At 35.1% G+C, this 23,085-nt stretch overlaps 1 long non-coding RNA gene across 1 annotated transcript in view; it reads left to right on the top strand.

Annotated features, from left to right (window-relative positions):
- The window catches only part of LOC126770696 (uncharacterized), a 76,242-nt gene that overhangs the window by 29,939 nt on the left and 23,218 nt on the right, over positions 1-23,085 (top strand). The window lies entirely within an intron of this gene.

The following is a 23,085-nucleotide window of genomic DNA, read 5'->3' as shown; positions in this document are numbered from 1 at the left end:
AAATATCCTATACGTAAATCTAATCCATAATCACAAAGTATGAAATAGAACGGTCGAAAAAGGAAAATTTGATGATGCGTGTCACCCTAACGTTCATGCATAAAATACTCATAGCTTAACATTTAACCATAATACGTATCGTAAAATCGGCGTACGAAATGTGATACTTATCAGCTATAATTATGTAGATCAGCTGAAGCTAAATCTTTGTGAATTTATACTTTTGCGTCGTAGTGATGATCATTATAATTATCTCTTGACTGATTTCGGCCACTATGGCCATTCTCAAGGAATACTAGCTAACCACGAAAGATATTATGCGTAACTGTGTGCAAAAGCACAAGTGCACTTCTGACTCTCCATTTTATCACTTTCATAATCCTTTAGATAGGACCTGCTTTAAGTGTTTTCTGAAACTCAGACTTCAGAAAATATGTTCTAGTAGGTTTCAGATTCAAGACTGCTATTAAGAATTTCTCAAAAGAAAACCCCAAAATCCTTTTATTAGCCTTATTTAAAAATTAGGACCTCGGGATCTACTGCCCTTTATAATATTTCGTCTGATCAAAATTCACCAATTTTTTTTTATCTACCTTTTCCGGTCACGTTTTTAATATATATTATATTGCTTTGCAAGTTTACATATATTACACGAAAATGTTCCGGTATAAAGAATTTTTATTTACTTTATGTCATTAGATAGCAATTTATTCATATAAGCAAGAATTCGTAATATATTTTCTTGGAAAGTTTCGAAAGCGAGTACTTGATCGAAACAGTTTGTGTTCAGTCAAAAGAACAGAAACTTCAGCTACGTACTTCAAACATGAAGGAGCGTTAAGCTGCTTGAGAGACTAGGCATTTTAAGATTTTTGTTTACTTAAGTACCAATCATTTTCTAACAGATTTCTACAATATAAAAAAAACAATTAAATTTGTAGTTATGCAGGTTGTAATTGGTGTTAGGGTTTTTTGTCAGCCCGTCTATGTCTGCTAAGTACCAGCTTGAAGCTTTAGATTCAGTGGATCGTCGTGCTAGAAGGCTCATTGGCGACCAGACACTGGTCGCCAAAAATCCAGACCTTGGAACACCGTCGTAAGGTTGCCTGTCTGTCGGTTTTCTACAGAATATATTTCGGAGAGTTTGCCCAGGAACTATTTAATTTGGTTCCTCCGTCACCTTTTTACCATAGCACTGCGAGGCATCGTAAAGTTCTGCACCCGTACGTAGTTGATGTATCTAAGACACGTACGAAACGATTTGCTTTCTCATTTCTGATACGCACCCCTAAGATCTGGAATACCCTCCCGACCTCCGTTTTTCCCACCACCTACAATATGGGTACCTTCAAGTCTAGAGTGAATAGGCATCTTCTAGGCAAGCGCACTACATCTTAGACTGTATCATCACTTTCCATCAGGTGTGATAACAGTCAAGTGCTAGTTTATATATTTAAAAAAAAAAATGTATGTGTAGACACCATCCACTCATCACTTACTCTACCACTACCGCAGCGCTACTACTACTACTACTACTTGCCTACTTATTATTGTCTTCAGGTTTGACAGTGAGCTACTGTAAATACAGGAACAAGGCTATGTAGGGATCAGTTATATAGGGGCAGTTCAGAATTATTCTTACAGTGCCAATGTCTCTATAAAGGCGATAACGACCACTTACCATGAAGTGGCCCATTTGCCAGCCAACCTACCTAAATATATACAGAAAAGAAAATAAAAACTATTTGTCTCAATCACTAATATACAGGCTGCCTACATATGTATGTAAAAGTCATGGGTCGATCTAGAGTTATACGATTACTAACAATGTTAGGTTCTCTCAAATTCAAGTTGGACATTTACTTTTTGGAAAATCTATTAATAATGCAATGCACTTTGCAAATGTTTAACACTTTATTGACATACTAATAATAAATTAATTTGATAAAAAAAATAAGAAATACGTACCATTAATAAATAAAAATAAAGCTATTATTATTATAATATTTTATATTCTCGTTTCGTGTCATAATATTTTATGCATATTAATACATTTTATCTTCCAATTTTTACTTATTCTTGACGCCTGCTTTCCTTGTATCTGTCTGTGTCTTTGTCCGAAACAAAGTCAAGATTAGAGTACGGTCATTTCCAATCAACAAATTGATTCGATAATTCGATTAAATTGAATAGTGAGAAGGCACTTTAATCGGAAACGATTATCTGACGTTTTCCTTTACAGTAAATGGGATCAATTATACTAATCTGATTTAGCTTTCCTTAAGATGGAACAACTTTGATTGCACACGTAATGGACCTACCAACCCAACAGGGATATAAGCTTTTTATCCGCAACTACACTTTTTGAAACATTTCCCCTTTAATGTAATATTCCAAAGTATGAATTCATGCTTTAGCAAATGTCGCCGCAAATTAATCTTACTCATTTCGTTGGTACATTGCGGTCTAATATAGCTCGAATAGTGGCATGTTTTATGAAGAACATTAATTAATTAAGATTATTATGTATTCGACGCAATATTCCTATTTAAAGGGATAAAAGTTTTTTATTACTCATTGTACAACAATGTTGTAAGTTATTATACGGTGATTTGTTAAATGCTCTCAATGGAGTTTGTTAAGGTCATGTCGTCAACATATGTAAGATTTTATAAACCATCTCTTTCTTTCTTTCTTCTAAATTCATCTTGTTGGCGTGTCCTACCTCTGTATTCCCAGGAGTGCAATTGTAACATAGTCTTGTATTCCCTTAGGATCAAATAACACACTACAGCCGTTCATATTAACTTGTAAGATTTACGCTTATAATATTAGACCACAATGTGGGGCATCGGTCACTATTTATATACTACGGACTAATCACTATTTATCAGAAATATTTTTCGTATTTTACCACTTATTCCGTTTTAAGAACTCAACAATAATAAAAAAATATCTAAAGTAGTGTAAGGTATAGGCCTTTTATATTTATTTTATTTATTACATCTTTAAGTTGAACTGTAGAACAGTTTTTGGCATGCTTTAGCGTGTATGGCATATATTGCATAATATTATAAAGAGGCTAAGTTCCACTCCCATAGACTGGCATTGGAAAAAATATTAAATCATTTCTTATATCGCTAATGCGCCAACTACCTTGGGAACTAAGATGTTATGTCTCTTGTACCTGCAGTTACACCAGCATACTCAACCTCCAAACCGGAACACAACAATTCTAAGTATGGATGTTTGCTGGTAGAATATATTATGAGTTGGTGGTACCTTCCCAGACGAACTTGCATTAAGCCCTACGACCAAATAAAATTTCCTTTATAAACTATATAATGGTCATGTTAAAAGGATACATAGTGGATTGCAGAAAATATCATAAAATGATTATGGAAGAAACGAATAGACCACAAATCCCAGAAATATTTGAGCGACTCGTTATTTTCCTCACTTCAAAGTCATTAAAGCTGTTGAAGTTGTAATGAGACTCAATTCAAGAACTGGAGCCAACGTGATTGCATTTTATGACACGGAGTTTTCTGTTTGGACCATTGAGTTCGCACATTGAAAAACAGCTACGACCTATTCACCAACGTCTATGTAAACATTTTTGTACACTTTTATTTCATCACAGCGCAATCAAATGATATTTAGTCTCAATCAATTTGAAATATTGGATAATATTCATAACGAATATATACTAATAATTATAATAATATACAAAAATATTTTTTTAATAAAATATTATCAATTATTTTCATTTGACCTTTACAGGGTAGAAAAGATAACCCATCAAGATCAAAAGTACTACTTCGGTACCATCATGTTTCGTATCACTGAGCTATTAATTGTCTACTAGTACAGTTACAGTACTGGGTTAACGAAAAGCTTTAACGTGTTATAAATTTGGCCTTCGCTTCAAACGCTTACGGCCAAGGGAACGAGACCACGATCATGCACGGAAACACGTGTTCATTTGCTGAGAATATCAATATGGTTACAACTGAAACACTGACACTATAAATTACTTGTGTGTAAACATACGTATTTACGTTATACACTAATTAATTAACCGCATCTGATTACTGTAATATATAGCCATTTGTACGAGATAATTTGTAACAATAAGAGTTACAGTGGAATCGTTTAGCTCGCTTTACTTCTGTTAATTCTCGAAATCATCATTCGTTGCCCTTAATCTATTTATTTGGACGGCGTAGTATATTTCTTCTGTTTATCTTTATGCCTAACTGTATCATTACTTACGCTGTTCCTGAAAATATTATCTCTTATAAAATCAACCTTCTTATACCTCCCTTTATACTCACTATTTACTATGAAAATGCAAATCATACTTAAAATATTTTCTTAATTTCTTAAATAAATGAAATACATACAACTATCACGCGTCTGTTACAAAGGCAAATTAATGTCTGCGTTATAGGTAACCTCCGAAGGATGTACGTAAAAATACATAATTCATACTGATATACATATTACACCTACACCCAGAGCGGAAGGCAGTCAGGGTCGCTGCCAAATGGGCCAGACAATTTAAGTAACATTAAATTGTATCTCTCATGTTAGCCCTCATATAGTCAGCCAATCTTTATTTTTTCTTTCACCTTATAGCCGTACACACCCATTAATACTATTTCAGTATGTACATGTTTGGTTTGCATTATAAAAACAACTGGAAGTTGCTACATATAAGACTTGATGGATTGTCAAAATTACCTTCACGATGAAGATACAATCAAACGGTTTGGCGATCGGACTGTTTATTTTGTTTTTTATAAAGATCATTACAAACCGATATTTTTATGCCAACTGTTTATAAGAATCGTTTGATATAAACATACGAAACGAGAATGATATAAGATGAATTAATTCTGAAAACATTTTGAATGACTCATTTTTATTGACTGTTTCTTGTCTTAATATTTCGCTTCGGTTAAAGTTTAGAAACAAATGTTGCCAACATGTACATGCTTTATAACTTGTTGATAATTTTAAGTTAAATATGATGTTTGTGTATGTTTCTATTTGATGAAAGTTTGTATCAATAAGTTTCTGATGTGTAAGTTTTCTTGAAGTTACTGCTTGCCTTGTTCATCATTGTTAATGAGTTTGTTTTGTACCATAACTTTTCAGTTAGAATAATTCAAAATAAAATAAACAATAAGCGTAACGCTATTTGCTGAACAACGTTATCTAGAATCTGAAGTTTTTGTTTCAAGAGTTACATCCTTTGTATATTGTATATGAACCTTGTTAAAAGTACAATGCTAGTTATTTATTAATCTATTTTCTTTTAGGCATTTGGTCACGGTCATGAGTATGTCACTCCTGTGGGAGCTTAAACATACAAAAATATTAGCTATATAGTCGAATTTCTGCGTTTTAAGCCTATTATTATAAATTTATACAGCATTTCTGCTTTTTTGTATTCCGAAAAGGCAAGATTGAATGCCAATTATTTAAATTATACACAAAATTTATATTTTGAGTGGAACAACTTAGATTATTGTAATCTATCAAAGTATTATTTATTCTTTTATATTTATATGTTATTTTATTCAAAGTGGGTCTTAATTCTATGTTATCGTATATTTAAATAACAAAAATATAAAATTAAATCAATACAACCCAAAGTTTTTTTTTTTTATATTCGCCGGGAGGGCAAATGACTCTACTCCACCTGATGGTAAGTGGAAGTAGAGTCTAAACGCGACGACGGCCAGTACAGACGGGAAAAACGTTCTGCACTAGCCGCCTTCGCCTTGCCGGACCGCAAGATGCCTCTTCACGCCTCGTTTGAAGGAACCCGGGTTGTAAGAGGAGGGGAACACGTGAGCTGGTAAGGAATTCCATTTTTTGGAAGTGCGACAAAGAAAGGAGTTGCCGAATTTCTTTGTTCTCGGTGGAATTGATGTCACAGTTAGGTGGTGACATCGAGAACCAGCTCGCTTGGACTTAAGAAGGAAGGGGGAAGCAGGAATTAAAGAGAATAATTACTCAGAGCATTCGCCGTGATACAGTCGATAGAAAGCGCTCAGTGCTGCTATCTCACGACGCAATTGTAAAGGTTCAAGGGTGTTTGTGACCTTTTCGTCGCCAATAATGCGTACGGCACGTCGCTGCAACCGGTCCAAGGCCTCCAGTAGGTACTTAGCGGAGTCATCCCAAAGGTGCGAGCAATATTCCACGCAAGACCGTACCTGTGTTTTGTACAGCAGGCACAGTTGTTGTGGCGTGAAAAGACACCGCACCTTGTTCAGAACTCCGAGTTTCCGTGAAGCTGTTTTTATAACAGCCTCGATGTAATCCCTTGGACTAAGGTCGCAGCGAACGTCAATCCCCAGCATGGCGATTTTGCTTTGCATCACCAGCGGAGTGCCACAGAGGGAGGGAAGAGGGGAAAATGTTGACTTTTTCGCCGTGAGAGCGCATACCTGTGTTTTCTTGGCATTAAGCTCGAAAAGATTATCAGAGCCCCATTTGGCGATGAGCTCTAACGTCCTATCGAGTTCAATGACAAGATCCTTCCGCCTCACCTCAATTTCCGCTCGCCCAGCCACTGCGCGTCCGTGGTATCCACAATGCACTGTACTATCGTCTGCATAGCAATGTGTGTTCCCAAGAGAGAGCATATCATTGATATGCAAAAGAAAGTGTGTGGGAGATAGCACAGATCCCTGGGGGACCCCAGCATTCACTACATAGAATTGTGAAGCGCAACCATCAACTAAAACACGAAGGCTACGCTTGTGTAGGAAGCTGGCAATCCAGGTGCATAGCTGAGCAGGCAGACCATATGCCGGCAGCTTGGAGAGAAGACTTCTGTGCCAGACCTTGTTGAAAGCCTTGGAGATATCGAGGCTGACAGCCAACGATTCTCATGCTTGTCGACAGCTTCACCCCAGAGGTGTGTCACGTACGCTAGAAGATCACCTGTGGACCGTTTTGGTCGAAACCCGTACTGACGATCATTAATTAAACTGTAATCTTCTAGGTAATGGATCAGTTGGTTGCTTAAAATCCGTTCCATCACCTTACAAAGTACTGAGGTGATAGCTATTGGCCGATAATTTGCCGGGTCAGACCGATCCCCTTTTTTGGGAACCGCTTGCACATTAGCTCTTCTCCAAGCCTCCGGCACACATACCGAAGAGAGAGAAAGTTGGAACAGGCGCGTTAACACAGAAGACAGCTCCGCTGCGCACTTCTTTAGCACTATGGCTGGTATTCCATCGGGACCGCTAGCTTTCCGTACATCAAGTGATTGCAGCTCCGCACGCACATCACGTTGCCTCATTTTGATGTCAGGCATCGTATGGCCACATGAAGGTATTGTAGGTGGCAGTACACTACAATCATCGATGACGGAATTATCGGCAAAGAGTTTAGCCAGGAGATCAGCTTGCTCTTGCGACTGTGAGCTAGCAAACCGTCCGGATTTCTGAGCGGTGGCAGCGAAGGTTGGCAGAAATTGTTTTGCACAGACTTGGTCAGACACCAGAAGCTACGGGAGCCCCTAGGATGCGAAACAAGGTCATGACCAATCTGTACAATGCGCTGTACATCCGCTCTCGTGTATGCCTTTCTACAGGACTTGGAATTTTTATTGTAGTTTGCTTTCAGTGAGTCAATGTTAGATGCCCCGCTAATGCAGCCGTTGATCCACTTGCGATATGCCGCCTGCTTAGATGATACAGCATCGGTACATTCACGAGTGAACCAACGGTTACGCGTACCCCTACTGACGAGATCTGAACTAGGAATGTAGTATTCCATTCCCAACATGATCTCGTCAGCAACATCAGCGGCACTAGCTGTCGGGTCATTCCCACTGAAGCAACGTTCCTTCCAAGGGACCGACGCATAGTATTCACGCATACCGTCCCAATCTGCCGACTTATAGTGCCAAACGCGACGTTTGCATACCGCTAGTGGCGGCAGCTTGGCCTATGGCACTCTGGTAGATATAAGGCTGTGATCCGAAGAGCCAAGAGGAGCCTAAACCACAACATGATATTCCACAGGGTGAGAAGTCAGCAGAAGGTCCAGTAGAGAAGGAGCTTGCCCATCAATGTATGGGATCCTGGTGGGCTGATCAACCAGTTGGGTCAAGTCATGTATGAGAGCAAAAGCATGAGCAGTCCTTCCAGCATCGTCAATTTTGAGGGATTTCAACCATGATTCGTGGTGAGCATTAAAATGCCCCAAAAACACCAATTCCGCGTTAGGAAATTGCTCTTGCGCAGCATCTGCCACCCGACTAAGATGGTCAAATAATCGGCTTGTCTCCAAGTCACCATTGTGGGATCTGTAGAGGCACACGTAGACTTGACTCTGACGAACCAGGTCCACGCGTACCACCAACATGGAGAAGGAGGGGTCCTCCAAGCAGCGCAGTCGGTGACAGCAAACATCCGTCCTGACGAACAAGCATACTCCGGCTTTCGCTTAGAAGGATTCTTCAAGCGTGTAGCCGGGATAATTAAGGTAGCTGGTATCGGCAGGACGGAGTATTTGTGTCTCCGTGAGAAACAGCATTGCTGGCCGTGTTGTCTCGAGATGGTGGTGGACAGCGTTGAGGTTAGCGTGGAGTCCACGGACGTTAGAGAACTCGACCTCAAACAGCGAGGGTATGGTGGGGGTGTGCACCGCTGTACGACCGTTATTTCTGTTTTGTTGCGCTACCATTTGGGAAAAAAAAATGGAAAAGAGACTTGAAGCGAGCGACGTATTGCCACGATAGGGATGGGCAAAGTGTGGAGGCGTGTTTCCCCAAGTGGTTGCCAAAAGGAAAAATGCACTGACCCGCCGGACGGAAGGGCCCCCGAACCCCCCCGGAAGTGGGACCCCACCTTCCGGTCACCAACCGGCACGACGGTCCACCCCGAGATTATGCGTGGCCTGGTGGGGCAGCCTCGCGAGCTGGTTAGGCACGCTCAGGCCCCTGTACTATGCCACGGGCGGCCAGCGGAACAGCCGTTTCTTCGGGTCTCCCTGTCCGGCAGGTCAATACAGTTTCCCCCAGCATTGCTTCAACAGCCGTCTCCATTGGACCAACACCCATCGCGGCAATACTCGCGCGGGCTCAGGCTGTACGCTGGCTGACCTCGAAACGCGGCTCCAAGCCACTTCACGAGTTTTTCGCCATGCGTACGGTGGTAACAAGCCAGGCGGATGTTTAACATCCTACCACCAGAAATAAGAAAGAGTTGCAAAATGATAATAATATAAATGAACACTTTTTGGGACATCTAAAGACGTCATAACTGTTAATTCATTATTGTGTCTAACTATTCCTAAAAGTGTTAAACATTCGCTTCTTTATTATTACATGTCTTGCTCAACTTGTTTAAAAAATTAATTTGACTTTCATTTAAATCATTTTCGAAACCACGAACGCTTATTATTCAAATATGTTTATTCGCAATATCATAAACCACGTAAGCCTACACTTCCCATTAAATATAAATAAGGGAAATGTTACACGTAAACTAATTATTCTTGTCTGCTATTATTAAAATATAAAAATAAATCTAGCATTACATATAGAAGGATTAAAATCACGTTGGTATTGATAATACGGTGAAGGAAAACATCGTGAGGAAACCTGCATGTGTCTAATTTCACTGAAGTTCTGCCACATGTGAATTCTACCAACCCGCATTGGAGCAGCGTGGTGGAATAAGCTCCAAACCTTCTCCTCAAAAAGAGGAGAGGAGGCCTTTAGCCCAGCAGTGGGGCATTCACAGGCTGTTACGGTTACGGTACGGTATTGATAATTATTCATAAAATGATAATGCTGTTACTAAACTACTACAAAATAAAAAAAACTTGTATAATAATATACTATACTGATACATATCACTTAGTTTGAAACTTAGTTGAATTTCTTATAAATTTTACGGAGCAACAAGTCTAAAGAAATACCGCAGACTTAGACTTACTGCTTTCTTACGCTGTTAAAAAGAAAGGTCTACTAGCTCCAACGATTTCCATACTTAATTTACTCAATAATCTATATAATAGTTGTAAAAAATGTTTAATGTAAGAAGGACTTTTTAAATCCTTGATTTCTATACTAATTTCAAAATACAAAGGTACGGAATCTTTAATGATTAATTTATATCCACGCTCTATCGCGCTAAATCACTTGAATTAAAGCAATGATCTGCTAAAATGAGGTGAAAATTCTCTTTCAATAATATTTTTCTTCGCAGCGAGCGCACAAAGTTATTTTGTTTTATAAATTTAAAAAGAATGAAGGTATCTTGAAAACCATTTGATAGTGCTTCACAAGCCTTGTATATACAATGATAAAACATTTTTCTGTAACAAGCGCAATTTGAAAACTCTTATTATCTTTAACGACTCTTGAAGACACGTAGGAACTTAAGAAGCCAATTATCGTACGAGGAGATTTTGCATCTATCTCTATACTTCATATAGGAACCACTTGAGTACCTACAACCACTTAGGTAATATATGGCTTAAAACTAAACTTGACAATTTATGACACTATTCTGGGACCTTTGCCAATATAATACGGACTATTTTCGCATGCCTATTCGTAATGTTATTGCTGTAAGAATTTGCTTCACTGTTCCCTTACTTTTAAAGCGTTGGCTATTCTGTGGAGCAATCAAATGGAATGGTAATGAGCTGTATTCATACAGCAGATGAAAATAGTCACTCATACAGTTCCTAGTTTCTCCATTTGTGTTGGATAACGAGAGGAAAATGATCTCATACCTTCGGAATGCTACATGCAATTTTGTATCTACACGTTTCGGTTAAAGCAGTGATTTCTGGTCCGAGAATATCAAAATAATTTATTATTTAATAGAACGCCTACGTTCTTAAATCAAGCAAGCATTTTAATAGGTGCTATTCTGAAATTATAGTAGTAAATTATATAGCATAATTTTTTTATGCTTGTTATTTAGTTTATAGGGTTAAACGTATTTCTAATAATATTATTCGAGTCTTATGTGTGATACCGAGCATATATAAGCTACGGGTGCTTAAAGAGTTTTTGTTTTATACTAGAAGCTTATAAAAGATAATTAAGATATTTCTGCTGCAATGCCGAAAGAAGTTTTCTAGCAATTTATGTCACGTTATCATTGTCATATTTAGACATTTTTATTTTATTTAAAACTATGATAAAATATCTGCATTTATATTTCTACTTCGTCACAACATTAATGTTTCATTTTGTTGTCCTTATCTTCGTGAACTTTGGGTTTATTAAATTTGAGGAAAAACAATTATGAACTGAAGCACAAAAGTAGCTGCGCGCAATTAGGTGAAACAGTTTTGTTTGTTTTAAAATTGAAAAATTACAGAATGATCTTTTTAAATTTATTTGACATGTTTTTTGTTCTAATTCACATTTTGTTTTGGGACATAACATCTTAGCTCCCAACTTTGGTGGCGCATTGGCGATCAAAGAAATTGTTAATATTTCTTAAATCACCACCGTGTATGTATATACGTATAACTACGTATAACTTAAAAAAATGGGTTTATTTGTTGATTATTCTTTTTTTTATTATTATAACGAAGTCATCGTGATTGAATATAGTGCTACAAACCGTATTTATATTCAAATTAATAGATGACACACAAAGAAACGTGTATTTTTTTTAGAAAATTTGAAATTTATATCATAATTCTATCTACATAAATTATATCGATAATTACACTGGCCGCCAAAAAAATCGACCCACCCGTATTTTTTTACTTACAAAGTTGTTATCTTAACTATGCGACGACCTAGGTGGATTGTTTTACTTATGGGACATACATTTAACATTTTATTACCCACTTGATATTGATTTTAGGAGTTGTAAGTGTTATTGAGGATATTTGGAATATTTTTAAAGTATTGATAAGAAAACGTTACTTTGTGCACGAAGTGCATGGTTAGTTTATTTCCAGTTCTTAACGCGGAGTCATCTCGGTTCGATGTTTATTATTGATTAAGTGTATGAAACTTTGTTGAAACAATAATTTTAATAAGTTTAAACATAAAAAATGGATACTACTGAAGCAGAAGCTGCTCAAGTCTTAGCTCTTATTCATGAGGGGTTAAGTCAGCGAAATGTGGCTAGAACACTAAAATTAAGTCGTTCAGCGGTGCGAAGAGTGTACAAACGCTACTTGGAGACTGGGGAGTATCGCCGGAGACCAGGATCTGGCAGGGGGCGTGTCACGAACCCGACCGATGACCGTTTTATTGGTTTGACGTCTTTAAGAAACCGACATCTTTCGGCTGTTGACGTTCAAGGTAGACTCCGAGAAAGTCGTGGAGTGTCTGTGAGTGAAAATACTGTAAGAAGAAGACTTCGAGAGCAAAACTTAACCCCTCACAAGCCAGCAACAGGACCAAAACTCACAGCATCCCATCGACAAGCAAGACTACAATTTGCTAGGCAGCGTCGATTGGACACTGGACCAATGGGAGACAGTATTGTTCAGTGATGAAAGCCGAATGTCTCTAGTAGGCTCTGATGGACGACGTAACGTCATGCGAAGGCCAGGAGAACGCTACTCTCAGTGTTGCATTCGAGAAACAGTCCGATTTGGTGGAGGCTCTACAATGTTTTGGGGAGGTATTTCTTTGACGGGACGCACAGAGCTGGTTTTTTCCGTAATCGTGCTGTTAATGCTGAAACTTACATAACGGACATTCTGGAGCCTCATGTGATGCCTTACGCTGGATATATTGGGGATAATTTCCAACTTATGCACGACAACGCACGACCTCACGTCGCTAGAATTGTTAAAGACTATCTCAGGGAAGTCGAAATTCCAGTTATGCAGTGGCCAGCCAATAGTCCGGACTTAAACCCGATAGAGCACCTCTGGGACCAGCTAAAACGTACGGTTCGAGCACGAAATCCAATTACAGAAACCCTGAATCAACTGGAAGCTGCCATAACTGAAGAATGGCAACGGACCCCACAGGAAGACATTAAAAAGCTAATCAGGTCACTTAATAGGCGTATGCAGGCAGTGATTAGGTCAAGAGGAGGAAACACTCCCTATTAAAGTAAGATTTAGGCACTCAAATTTAAAAACAAACGGCATAATCGTTTTGTACACAAAAAAATAAAATTGCGTAAAATTTTGTGTTTTGTCACATATTTACCTAAAAACCTATTTTTTGCGCACTATTTCTGTTTTTGTACAATCCTACAATTGCATTTTTTCATTATCAATCCTAAAAATATAAATATGTGGTAGTTTAAAACCATACGATAGCTTTTTTACAAAAAATGTAGGTGGGTCGATTTTTTTGGAGGCCAGTGTAGTTACATTACGTTACTATGTAACACGTAATAACGCCTGTATTTGAAGGTACTCCACTAACATACCAATTTTAAATAAATCAACTTATTTTAAATGGAATAAACAGTACAGAAAAGAAAAAAAGAAAAATAAATTTTACTTATGAATGTGTGTGTTTAATTAAGCTTTGCAGTTTTATCACAACTCAGATTAAAAAGCCAATTAGTAATTTTTAATTTGTCTTGTTAGTGGGTTGAGATTAATTTTTTTTTATTTCTTTATTTATTTTGTTTTAGTTATAATAATACGTAGCATTCATATGATGATTCATATAATAACAACAGTCATTATAAAAAATATAAAGTCAAATACAAATGAAAATAAGGTTCGATTTTTCCATAATTTAAAATAATATTAAATTAACTGTAAGTTCATTAAACATTTTGGTTTTGGCCTTTCCCGAAAAGTTTGTTATTAAAGGATGATTAAAATAACGACATGTACATGCGTGTACATGTAAAAAGTTTTAGAATATATGTAACGTATTTTTCAGGCGTTCCAGTTATAAAGCAGGAATCAGGCCACAGCCCTTACCGAGCATCTTTTATGAGCACGCCTTCTGCGTTTCCATTGTATGCGTCTGATGCGGCATAAAATAGGTAAATACTAAATATGAAAATCAGGTCGCAAGCTTATAATAATGTTTGAACAATGTTCGCGATTGTATGTGCAAGTTGGTGTCGAGTGTGAACTTTATAATTCGTATTTACAATTATTTTTACCGATTTGTTTTGACACGGTGATTATTTGTGTTTAGTTATACAAATGTATTTTCAGTATTGATAAATCAATTTTGATGGAACTTTTCTTTTCTTCATCTTTAGCTTTTTAGGAACTATATATTTATATAGCACATATGACTGAAGTTAAGGCTAATTTTAAAATAAATCTTATTTTGTAATTGTAACCAATGTTATTTTTCTAACGTTAATATTTTTATCATCACTGACTTCCGCGTTTAATCCTTCTTAAAAAATGTTGAAGACCTTTTTGTTCATGTTACTTACAGATTGTGAACTGATTTTAATAATTCTTCTCCTTATTACAAATCTATGCTAAGAAAAAAGTTTTACCCGTAACGGTGAAAGATAGAACATACGTTTTTTGTGTATATAACATGAATATAGCACTTAAATTCAAACAAAATAATAATTAGATATTTATTGTTTATGGTTTTTTCGAATCGGTGTTAGCAATAGCAATGCCAGGCAAATCGAATCATATATTCGAAAATTTTTTATCACTTTATTGTGAACCGTAACTGCCTAAGTGTAATTGCCTGGCTATTCCGCTTTAATCCTTGGGTCTGATTGCCGCTAATAACTTGCTATAAAGAGAGATAAGGGATTATTTGAAGGGTTTGTTTTTATAACGTTAGCTGTTGAATCTAGTATATATCATCTACCATATTTATGTATCACGTATGATATTTTAATTGAAGAATATTCCAACTATTGTGTCAAAGGACTTATTACTTTAACCCAGAGTTGAATTCTTTTTTTTGTATTCAAAAACGTTTAGCGTTCTTCGTATAGTTATCGTTGTTATATTTTTATATATTCAATAGAAATATTACACATATTAATTAATTAACAGTATACCATTTCTTCAGATTCCGAAAACACATTTCAAAAGAAATTAAAATAATTAAAATGAAAAAACAATTACAATATCAAAATATAGTCATTAATGAGTATATAATATTCACACGTCAAATTCAATCTCATAGAGCAACTCGATATGTTGACGGCACTTGATACATTACGTCACTTGATTTCAACGCGTCCTCATCTTTTTTAAGGGTACGTAGTTTCTTGAAACTATTTTATTTTTCACGAATATTTTTGCAGTAAAATAAGCAATTTGTGAAAACAAAAATGATATCGACCACATCAGCAATATCGAGCTATTGAAAGATACCACGCGAATTATCGCGCGGTGACCCTTTTATTGACGCTGTAAAATGAACACGCAGGTTATAAAAGCTCACTCTGATTTTGATTGTGATAATCTCTCTATCTCTATATACATTTTTGGAACTATTAAATTTTATTCCACTGCATTTGACACATATTGTTGTAAGGTTTTTGATAACATGAGTAAAAGTATCTCACACACAGCAAAAATTATAAGGAGAACGTAATCATTACATAAGCATTCCTAATACTATTACTTCCCTTTTTTAAAATAATGGCATGGTGTGCACGAGCTCTAGGCCTCAAGCTGGATGAGGGGCTGAATTACTGAAACCCAGTGATGCAAAGATCGTTTTTCAAAGTGGGTTGCTAGATATAAATGTGACATAATTTTATCCAATCATCACAGTTTCCACATAGTGTTTTCCTTCACCAATCTCAAGGTGAATTATGAACACAAATTAATATGAATGCTCAGCGGTGCTTGACGAATTTATGTTTTCTATGTATTTGGTCATCACGTTCCCCTCTACCACGAATTAATAAAATAAAAGAAGGTTGATGGGGTCTGGAGATCATTATCCTTGAAACACGATGGTTCTTTGTATATACTATGATGGTTCTATATATATATATATATTATATAAAATAATATATATTATAAAAAGTTACATTTACTTACTTTAGTCAATTTACTTGTTTTACAACACATTAAAATATTCTTTATTCAACTAAGCTCTTTTAATCACTTTTTAATGTTAGAGGACTAATTTAAATTTAAAACTACCGGTTTGGATGTAGGTTCTACTGAAACTTATTATTATATTAAACTCAATTTCTCAAATTAAATTTTGGTCAACTATATACAATTAAAATTATATGTCATGTGTGGAAATCAACGACTTACGCACTGTGCATTTCGCACGAATTACGCTTTTTTGTAGGTTGTTTTAATAAAAATCAATTTACGTTTTTTTTTTAACATTAAGATATTTCTAATTTATTAAATGATACGAGAAATTATAAATACTGATTTTTATGTATTTATATAATCTATAAAGAGTATGGTCACCTAGATTGAATTTCACTCTGCCCTTCCCTAGAGTTTTTGGAATGTAATATTTCGGGGCAACACTGTTTCAGGCACGAGCGTTTTAATATTTGAGGTATCTTTTATACTTCACCGCATTACGAAAGTAAAATTTTATGAAGTAACGACCCAACAAGAATTATGCAAAAAATGACTTATCAATGATAATGAGATTTAAACCTCATCATTTTTAGAAAAAAACAAACAAGAGTATTAACTGGTATATAAGTGGCAATCTCTGTTACCTAAAACATAATCCTTCTTACATATAATAATACCCTTCGTATATTTTCAACCACTTTTCTTTTTCCACATTAGTTATATTATTATTATCCTAATGTAAATGTAGTATTTGTGTTTATAATTCATCACGTGCTAGACGGTGAAGGAAAACATCGTGAGGAAACCTGCATCTGTCAAATTTCACTGAAATTCTGCCACATGTGTATTCCATCAACCCGCATTGGAGCAGTGTGGTGAAATAAGCTAGAAACCTTCTCCGCAAAAAAAGGAGAGAAGGTCTTAGCTCAGCAGTCGGATATTCACAGGCTGTTACTGATTACTGAAATATAAAATAATTATTAAGTCTTATCATTGAAAACGATTTCGTGCATAATTTCCATGAATTATTGCATAAGAAATCTGTTATATTTTATAGTAGTCGCACGGGAAATGTGGCTCCATTGGCTTGGTTGTAAATGTAACCATCACACTTAGACATCGGCACTATAAGAAGCATTTACCATCTCTTCTATCGTCAATGCACCACCAACCCTGGGAACTAAGATGTACCTCGTATAATACTGGCTTACTCACCCTTCAAGCCGGAACACAATAATACGGAGTATTGTGTGACGGAAGAATATCTGACAAGCGGGTGGTACCTACCCGGAAGGGCTTGAATATAACCCTACCATCAAGTAAAAAAAAATAGATTTGAATAATATTAATAAAATTGATTTGTAAATGTAAAGGCTATTGTACAAAATCAAAAATATACCAAAAACACAGACAAAGAATATTCTCACAGTTACCATAAACAGAAATCTACATCCTTTATGGATGTGAACGTGAGTCGGAACAGACGTATAGACGGGTCTGCACCTTTCCACTGTTTATCTATGCCGGTCGTTACCATGATTCATGGCGGATTCGGCTCATGCCAAACTTTGGAAACAAAATGTGCACTCGATAAATCACGCATCATAACAATTGGTTTCTACGTCAGCTATGTGTTCCGTGTAAATTGCGAAAGAAAAATTGTTTGGCCCTGAACGGTTCTGGTTTTCGGAGGATTTAAACAATACTAAAAATATATTCTCTAATCATCTCGTCTTCACGAAGCGACAGAATTAATTTAATCCTTATATTTTAAACTGGTATTGTAAAAAGGATCGATTTATTTTTGTATTTTGTTCAAAATCTGGACACACAAGGGATTTTGTATTCGTAATTGTATTAATAATGTCATTGCAATTATAACACGTCAAAAGAGACTCCTCCACCCTCATGGTCCGTAGCGTGATCTTATAACAGTACAAAACCTTCATCAATACAATTTTTCAAATCAGACTTCCACTATCTTCCAAGAGACAACTGGTTAGCTTTATAACATAAATATATAATATATATAATGTTTGATGTTAATGTCACACTTGTTATGTTTATCTTGCAAGTTTTATATCATAAAATTGAGCGTGATGCGTACAACTTTCCGGACTCCGAAAATTATGGTTCGAGAACGGTTAGTGAAAAAAAATCTTTGCTCCATTTATTATAGGCAAAATATAAAGTTAAATATCTTATGTTTTATTTTAATACTGGTATTATAAATCTCTTAAAAAACACGCGTTTAATACTGATTTGAGTATTCCGTAAAACGACAAATAAATACTGGTATAATGAACGTCGCATTCAGAAATTGTTGCAAACTCGGTCAACGATTGAGGTTTATTGGAAAGAGAAGTTTTCTCCTCCATTAAATTGAGTCAGATACTTTTCTATCATCTATACATTGAATACAATAGTAAAGAATCCATTATAGTAACGTTCTAATATAAGATTATTATATGTCTAGAACTTTCTATCGATAATGTCATAGAATATAATTACGAAGAAATGCCTTATATGACCTTGAGATATATGATTTATTAAATATCTACTACTTAGAAATTTAATTAACACGAGTTGTATTATTTTATTTTTCGTGGAATTACTCCAAAGTGGCAAAAATATATAATTAGGAAGATATAAATATATATTCTACGATAAATCAAATGATAAAATAAATGTCATCAAAATATATGTTTTTGATCATGCAAACATTTCGGACTCATATCTAAAACAATAAATAAATAATAATGATTTCAATGTTTGTCCTAACTGACTATCTACGCACAGTCAAAACTAATAAATCTATTCTATAAATTTGAAATTCGGAATTTTATAATGAAAATGCGCTAAAAAGGTTTATTGGAAATTTTAACTCCAAGGGGAAATGGGAAAATAACTTTATATTAATTTTACCACTACGGATTGGGGATGGGTAGCTAGGTAAACATACTCGAAATACACGATATACTAAAAACTTTGAATATAATAAGGGATGCTAGAGTATCCAAATTAATGTTCCCCAATTAATGTAGTCCCCATTCTGATCTCGTTTTTTCATTGCATTATTTTTTAAGAGTAAACCAAGTTTCTGCACTAGGTTACACACGATTTTATATTATCATACATACTTGTATTATTTTAGTATTCCACACTTACATCTTTCAAGATAAACTTCGGAAAAAATATTCGCAAAACATACAAGAATTACTTGAGATTAAATAAATATTTGTTTTTCTCGTATCTCGTGTTCTAAGAGTTTTGCTTTCCAGTCCGACGGACTGCATGTCGGCAATTTGCCAAATACATACGTATTACAACTTAATAACAAACTATAGTCAGAGTCAAAACGCATGTAAAAATACGTTGAACCGATCCCAAGAACGCAAGGTAAAAAAGTGACATCCTGTAAAGTTCCCACTGCTGGGTTGAGGTCTCCTCTCCTTTTGAGGCGAAGGTCTGAAACTTTTTCCACCACGCTCCAATGATGGTTAGTAAAAACACATATAGCAAATTCCCAAAAACTTATATATCTGTATTTATTTAAATTTTCTAAAAAGAATTACTTGCTCACAGGTCTATTAAATTAAGTTTTGGACTTTGTAACCGAGGGAAAAGAAGCTAAGAAATCATCTTAATGTGAAGTCACTCAGATAATTGCATTTTATAGATTCAAAAAAAGAACTATAAAAATATTCACCTTAAATTTTTAACACCTACGGCACACGAGTATATAAAACTAGTATAAAAGCTCGCCCGGTAATATTTATATGAACTACAGATATTGGAAGAGCAAGAGAAAAAATATTAACTATATTAAAAAAAATTCATCGTCATTTATCAGCATGCATTAAGCACATAAACGAGAAGCCGTTTGGGAATGTCTTCCGCCGAAGAAATCCAGTCCAGAAGTCAGTAGTTACTCTTAAATACTATTCGTAGTCGTTTCTAAGTCTAAATATATAGACAAAATCTATATCTTAAACCTCTGAATTCCTTATAGCTTCTTGAACAAGTATCAAACTGTCTATATCAATGTTAGTTATCGTATGAAAATTTCAAGTGATTACGGGATTTGGTTTTGATCCTTTGACTAAAGTTAGGGACAATATTCTCTTGAGGGTATCTTAATATCTCATTCATCCGTCTTATGCTTCAAAAGGCACGTTTACAAATTTGTATCGATTATTACTCTAATAATGTCAATTTTGACTACAAAACTATCATATTTTTTTTTTATATAGAATAGGAAGGTGGACGAGCATATGGGCCACCTGATGGTAAGTGGTCACCAAACGCCCTTAGACATTGGCATTGTAAGAAATGTCAACCATCGCTTATAGCCAATGCGCCATCAACCTTGGGAACTAAGATTTTATGTCCCTTGTACCTGTAATTACACTGGCTCACTCACCCTTCAAACCGGAACACAACAATATCAAGTATTGCTGTTTTGCGGTAGAATATCTGATGAGTGGGTGGTACCTACCCAGACGAGCTTGCACAAAGCCCTACTACCAGTATTATTGTAAGCAGCAATTAGAAACAAACGGTACCTTCAAAATCGGATCGATATGATTGATCAAGTATAGGATACGTTTTATTTATTAATAATATATGGTAGATAATTTAATAGCCTTTACTCTATTTAGCCCTATATTAGCCGTTTGCCGCACGATAAAGTTTTCTTGGAATTATAAGAGATAATTTTATTATCGAAATAACTGATGGTTTAATTCATAATTCCTTTGTGGAAGTGAAGTGGAAGTGTGGTTGTATGGCGCCGGAAAATGTAAAACCCAGACAGACAACCCCTTTTTTTATTGACCCGACTATTAAGCTCTTAAGCTTAAGCACAGGATCACGGATTTTTTGTCATCTAAGCTAGCCATTAGATAAATACAGTCAAATAAGCATTTGAAGTTTGGAGCTTTTACGAACCGACTATGCAGATTTACTCACTATTGTGTACCTTCACCGTCGAACACGAGATCAATTACTAGTATAAACACAAATTATGAACATGGAAATAGCGGGCACACCCGGGTTTCAACGCGCAATCTTCGCTTAAGATTTATATGTTCCAGCCATTCGGCATTCTCGAACATAATTTCTCCTTCGTATCACAATTATTTATAGAAGATTTAAGGTGATATTTGTAACAATGAAAGATAACCCTCAAACTTCTAATTTTGGATTTAAAATATGAGATTAAATTTCACTTACCCATTCATTATTCATACGGTGCAGTGTTTTATGTGTGTTATATATTATTACGGCAACTTGTATGTTGACGGTTATCCTTGGTTAATGCCTTTGCCGCTCAGTCCCTTTCTTACTGTAAACTTAATAAAATGTAGGGCCTTATAGTATTGACGGATGCTCTTTGCACAAATTGACTCTTAGAAACCCACGACTTGAGATGGACGATGAGTATTATGTTTAATTATTTTTATAGTATGTCGGTATGTTTTATAATGATTACATAAATAAATAAACAAGTATATAACACAATGTAATAATAACAGAATCGTTATTAATGTAAACAAAGTTCCCGCAATAAGAGCAGAAGCTATATACAATGGATTATATCTTTCATACAAACAATTACATAGTTCCTTCAAATAACGGAAGAATCAAACGAAAGCAATCAACAAACAAACGCTATTGAATGAGCATGAACTGCTACATAACATTGCCACATAACGTCAAAATAGACAAATAGGTGTGTACTTCATAAATGAATAACTTCTATCATGGAATTTAATTTATTAACTACACATTATACTTCGGATATTAAAAATAAAAACTAAAAATTTACATCTCGTAACTGACCCCTGCTGGGATACAACCATCGCTCTTGTTAAAAACAAGATTGGAGCCTATTCCACCACCCTACTCCAATGCGGGTTTATTGATATACAGTATATCTTAATTTGAGTTCAATCTAATTTAAGTTGCTTAAAATTTTCGTGTTGTCGATCATAACATTAATTGAAGTTAAATAAAATTTTGTAACATATACGATATACGATGATTGAACATTTTGAAGCTTTTAGGATATTCATATTTTAATATATGTGAAGGTACTCATTTTACTTGGGTAATATATTATGTATATTTTCTTTCGACGTTTCGACAGTTTAACGTCGGTTATGTTCACTAGCTGATGTGCAATCAGTTTGATATTCATGCAAGATATTTATGTTTTTATGGACGTTATATTAACATTATTAATATTTTATTTGAAATTTTCTTGCCTACTATTCTCGCTGCAAAAATCGAGAAGAGAACTAAAACGATTGTTTGATCTTATAAAAGTTTATAAATATTTCTATAAAAGACAATCTGAATATATTACGTATTTTTATTTTTACATTACTGAAATTAAAAAAATAGTTCACTGAACATAATTTATAGTTATTGCTCTTTTCATTAGGTTATTTGAAATTTATCGCACAAATACTGAATTTCTGAGAACATCTTTAAGTTGCCGAACACGACTTTGATGTTAGTTTATGCAGCGTTGCGATTTTGTTTAAAACTTTTAAAATAAACAAATTTTGAACAACCACATGTAAGAAAGTATGGATAAGAATTACGTTTGTCGAATTCAAAACGATTTTTTAAATATTATAAAATAACTTTTTTAAGGTTTCGATTAAATTTTTTTATATAGTTTTAATAAAAATTAAATAAAGAGTTCCTTTATCTAGAGCAAATACTGGGTTAAGAATCAGGGCAAGCTTATCATTAAAATGCATAGTCGTCAAAACTAAACCAACATTTAAAATTTCGTCTAAACTCCGTAGGATAAGAAACAGTGCTCTATTGTTTGTTCATTTGAATATTTAATTGCGTTTAAAATCCTGAGGTCATTTTCCTTGGGTAGAACATCAACTACGTAATCGATGATGTCAATTCTCTGTTCAGGTTGTTCAGTTGTAATTGGCCCATCTATTCCACATAGCATCTATTGAATCGCATAACACTCTTTATTAAATAAGATGTCATTTAATACTGGTGACAAGGGGCGATTCATTTTTCGTCTAGAGATACGGAATTGCAATCCAGCGAGGAAATGTT

This window comes from Nymphalis io, chromosome 9, assembly GCF_905147045.1.
Source record: "Nymphalis io chromosome 9, ilAglIoxx1.1, whole genome shotgun sequence".
Taxonomy (NCBI): domain Eukaryota; kingdom Metazoa; phylum Arthropoda; class Insecta; order Lepidoptera; family Nymphalidae; genus Nymphalis; species Nymphalis io.
Note: the sequence above shows the minus strand (reverse complement) of the source record. Positions and strands in the feature narration are given on the sequence as shown.